Source organism: Echinops telfairi, unplaced genomic scaffold (genome assembly GCF_000313985.2).
Source record: "Echinops telfairi isolate 266 unplaced genomic scaffold, ASM31398v2 ScPeMD7_7469;HRSCAF=8507_0, whole genome shotgun sequence".
NCBI classification, from domain to species: Eukaryota; Metazoa; Chordata; class Mammalia; order Afrosoricida; family Tenrecidae; genus Echinops; species Echinops telfairi.
The window spans coordinates 44,388,142-44,393,302 of record NW_022111372.1 but is presented as its reverse complement, the minus strand read 5'-3'; positions in this window follow the sequence as shown (position 1 = coordinate 44,393,302).

Here is a 5,161-nt window from a genome sequence, read left to right as displayed (position 1 = left end):
AAGGCAATTGTAAATGGTAGGGTTTTCTTGTTTTATTTTGCAGTTTTGTTTTTGTTAGTTTACAGGAATCCTATTGATTTTGTGTATTAATGTTATCTACTATCATTTTGCTGCATCTTTCTATTGTTGACTATTTTTTTTGGTTGCGTCTTTGAGGTTTGCTATATATAAAATTATATCAATTGCAACTAGTAAGAGCTTCACTTCTTCTTTGCCAATCTGGATTCATTTTATTTATGTTTGTTGTCTGATAGTTCTGGCTAAGATGTTCAGCAAAATATTGAATAAGGGTGCTGATAAGGGGCATCCTTGTCCGGTTCCCATTCACAGGAGGAATGATTTTTGTTTTACTTTCTTGAGTAAGGTATTGGTCTTTTGTTTTCCATACATGGCTATTATTGTGTTGAGGAATTTTCCTTCTATTCCTAGTTTGTTGACTGTTTTTACAGAAATGGGTGTTGGATATTGTCAAATGCATTTTCTGCATTCCTTGAATCATATGATTCTTTTGTTTTATTTATATGTTGGGTTATATTGATTGTTTTTCCAATATTGAATCATCTTTGTGTACCTGGTATGAAACCTACTTGATCATGAAATATTATCTTTTTGAAATATTGTCGGACTTTATTGGCTAGGATTTTGTAGAGAATTTTTGTGTTCATACTGATATTGGTCTGTAATACTGTATCTTTGGGGTGTCTTTGTCAAGTTATTGTATTAAACTTAACTCATAAAACGAGTTTGAGTGTTTGCTTGCTTTTTATATATTCTCAAATCGTCTCTGTAGGATTGGCGTCAGCTTTTATCTGAAGAGTTGGGAGAATTCCCCAGTGAAATAATGTTCTTTTGAGCATTTTTCAGTTGAAAGTTTGTAGATGACTTAACTATTTCTTCCAATGTTACGTAGTAAGTTGTTCTTTTTATTTCATTTTGACACTTGTGGTGACACCATTTTCATTTCTAATTCTATTTAAAATTTTACCTCTTTTCCTTTGTTAAGTTTGTCAGTAATTTATCAGATTCAATGATCCCTTTAAAAAACTAACTTCTTGTTTTTTTGATAGTTTGCTATTGTTTTTCTGTTTTTCTGTTCATTTATTTCTGCTCTGATCTGGATTACTTTCTCCTGATGGTTTAAAGTGTGTTCTGTTGTTTTTCTTCCAGTTGTTAAAGATACTGAGTTAAGGTAATGATTGTAGTTCTTGATCTCTTTTCTCATGTATGTGATGTTTACTCTAAATTGCCCTCTGATAATGGCTTTTGCTACATTCCAAGGTTTTTGTATGTTTTATTTTCATTTTCATTTCTTTCATGAATTTGTAAAATATTTCATATATGATTTCATCAACTATCCAGTAATTTCTAAGGAGTGTGTTCTTTCTAAGTATTTGGTCTTTTGTCCTTGCTTTTATTATTATTGATTTCTAGTTTCATAGCATTGTAGTCTGAGAAAATAGACTGCAAAATCTCAATATTTGTGTCCTTGGTGAGCTTGGCTTTTGTTGTTCAACCTTGTGAAAACATTCTTTAGATTACTGGATAAAAAAGATTAACAATATTTGAAAATAATAGCATTTGTATAACCAACATAAGGGAGAACCATTTATTTTGTTTCTTCTCAGTCATTTCAGTATTCGGTCCATAGAAAGAATAAGTTAAAAAATCTGAATTTAATTAGTTAACTTTTTGAGGTGTGCTATAAAACTTGCTAATCCTGTTTGGGGTACAAAAATAGAAGTTAAATTATTACAGCTTTGTAATACAGATTTGGACTAACAGGTGGAAAATGGTTTCATATATCTAGGCAATAGAACATTGAGTGTCATCAATATTTTCATTTAAACCTTATCATAACTATTTTCAAGCAGTCCAATGTAATCAATCTTGTTTCCATGTTATTCTAGATCAGTAGTGAAATTCAGAAATCAATATCCCCTTTTCTATGACTCCTTCATCAGTCCCCGCCTGATACACTATGACCCATGCACTTTTGCAGCACCCAGGTGCCCTTCTCCTTGACCTCCCCCTTCTTCTGGTCATTCTCCTTCAAGCACTTCAGGAAGCTGTCCCGGCTCTTCCAGTGCCTAGTGTGCTCAATAGGCATGTTCATTATTTTGAGGAGGATCTTGCCCTCAATGTGCTCATTAACAATAATGCCAACAGCATGCTGGGTCACGTTGTAGACACATCTGGTTTTGTGGGGCTAACACTTGTGCGGCATTCCTTTCTGAACAGACCCTGCCCTTGATGTCCACAATGTCACCTTTCATGTAGATTTGCATGTATGTGGCCAGCAGAACAGAACGATGCCATGCTTTCTGAAGGGCCTGGAGAACAGGGAGTGGGTGCCCCTCCTCTTCCCCTTGACGTTCTTCACTGCAAAATGGCTGTTCCTGCGAAAAGGCTAAATAACATTTTAAACCTTGTCTTTGTTGCTAATCTCTTATAATATAGTCCTTCGTTGTTGTTAGGTGGCATTGATTTGGCTCTGACCCATAGCGACCCTATGTACAACAGAAGGAAACACTGCATGGTTCTGAGCGATTCTCACAAGTGTTCTTATGTTTGAATCCATTGATGCAACAACCACTGTGTCGATCCTTCTCAACCAGGGCCTTCTTTTTCACAGCCTCTCCCCTTTAACAAACCAGTTATTAGGTGCTCGTCTCCTCTGACAATATGTCCAAACATGTACAAGGGAAGTCTTGCCATTCTTTTCTCTAAGGAGTCCTCTGGCCTTACTTCTTCCAATACAGAAGAATAGGGCGACTCTGAGGCAGAATTGACTAAATTACCACGGATATAGTCAGACAACAGTTTATTTTCTGTTGTCTTAAAAGGTCTTCACATAGTTTTTTAAAGCGGTCTAATTTGTCTGGAATTGTCTTTCTTTTACCTTACTTACATTTAAAAACAGAAGTTAGTTTTTTTAGTCATTTTTAGTCATTTTACACATGTTTTAAATATTATTGCTAGGTGTGGCAGTTACATAATTTCATGTCAACTTGATAAATAGAGTGAAGGGGTGGAGTCCACTTGTCAATCAGGTCACAGTCTGATGATTACTCCTGGTGCGTATGACCTTCTCATTGGGAGTCTGGGAAACTTCCTCTCTTTCTCCCTGGAGGAGGGTTACTCTCTCTGCTTTACCTTCCTGTTTGGAACCACTCTGAGAGCTGGTGGAGCCAGTGCTGGATTGGATTCACAAGACTTTCCACCCACCAGTGATCTTCCTTTATTTGGCATCATTGCATGTACTGTGTGAGTCTGAAGAGGAATTTGTGAACTAGTATCAGACATATAGGCTAATATCAAACTTCTAGACTTGAATGACAGCCAGACTCCTTTCCTACACTCTTAATCCTCTCAAGTCTCAAATTGACACCAGATTATGTAACTACCACAGCATGATATTGCCCGTTGGTTCAATCGTGAAGATTTTTGTTTTCTTTATACTGACTTGAAATCTACACTGATGACTGCAATCTTTGATCTCTGTCTGCAAGTGTTTCAAGACCTCCTGACTTTCAGCAAATAAGGTGTGGCATCTGTATATCTCAGGTTGTTAATAAGCCTTGCTCTCATCCTGTTATTCTTCCTTATATAATCCATCTTCTCTGCCCAGAATACAGATTTAACAAGTATAGTGAGTGGATACAACATTGATGCACACCTTTCCTGATTTTAAGTCATGCAGTATCGCCTTGTTATGTTCCCACAACTGCTTCTTGATCCATGTATAAATTCTCAGTAACACAAGCTAGTGTTTCGGAACTCCCATTCTTCTCAAGCCTATTCATTGTTTGCTAAGGTCCACCCAGTCAAATGCCTTGGCATCGTCAATGAAACACAAATAAACATCTTCCTGGTATTCTGTGCTTTCAGCCAAGATTCATCTGACTGAATCAACAATGATATCAGCAATGATATCCCTTGTTCCATGTCCTCTTATGGATCTGTTCTTAACCTGTGGTAGCTCCCGGTCAATGTACTGCTGCAATCTTTATTGGATGACCTTCAGTGAAATTGCATTTGCATGTGTTAGCAATGATACTGTTTTGTAATTTGAACATTATGATAGGTCACCTTTCTTTGAAATGGTTAAATATGGATCTCTTCCAGTCAGTTGGACAAATAGATGTCTTCCCAATTTCTTAGCATAGATAAATGAGTGCTAGCAGTGCTACAACAGCTTGTTAAAACATTTCAAATAGTATTCCATTAATTCCTAGAGCTTTGTTTTGGGCTAATGCTTTTAGTGCAGCTTGGACTTTCTTCAATACCATTGGTTCTTGCTCATATGGTACCTCTTGAAATGGTAGAATGTTGACTTCTTTTTGATATAAGGACTCTGTATTCTTTTTATCTTCTATGGATGCTTCCTGCAGCATTCAATATTTTGCCTATGGAATTTTTGAATATTGCAACTCGAGATTTGAATTTTTCAGAGTTTTTTATTTTTCAGATTAAGATATGCTGAGCATGTTCTTCCTTTTTCGTTTTCTACCTCTAGATATTTGCACATTTCAGTATCATGTTTTACTTCTCAAGCTGCTGGGTGAAAATTTTTGTGCAAATTTAGCTCATCGTTCTATCCACATGCCTAGCTACTGCAGAGTGAAGAGCAAATTTCAGTGTCTCTTCTGAGAGCCACTCTTATCTTTTCCTTCTTTCTTGTCTTTTTAAATGACCTTTTGCTTTATTGTTGTTTCATGTTCTTGATATCCTTGCAGAGCTCATCAAGTCCTTTGTCATTAGTGTTTATTGCATCAAATCTGTTCTTGAGATTTCTCAAACTTCAGGTAGGACAGACTCAATGGGTTTGTTTCCCCCAAATATGACCTTTCAGGGTAGCTTGAACTTCCTTTAACACCATTGGCTCTTGCTCATATGATGCCTCCATCAACAGTTAAATGTACACAATTTCTTTTGGGTGCAATGACTACATACAATCAGTTCAACTTTTTTGATGCGTCCAGCATCATTCAATATCTTGCCCATAGAAACTTTCAATATTGCATCTTGAAGCTTGAATTTTTTTCTTTCTTATTTTTAGTTTTCAGTTTAAGATTTGCTGAGCATGTTCTTCCCTTTTAGTTTTCTAACTCTTGGTCTTTGTGCATTTAATTATAATATTTAGTTGTGTGTTCTCAAGCTG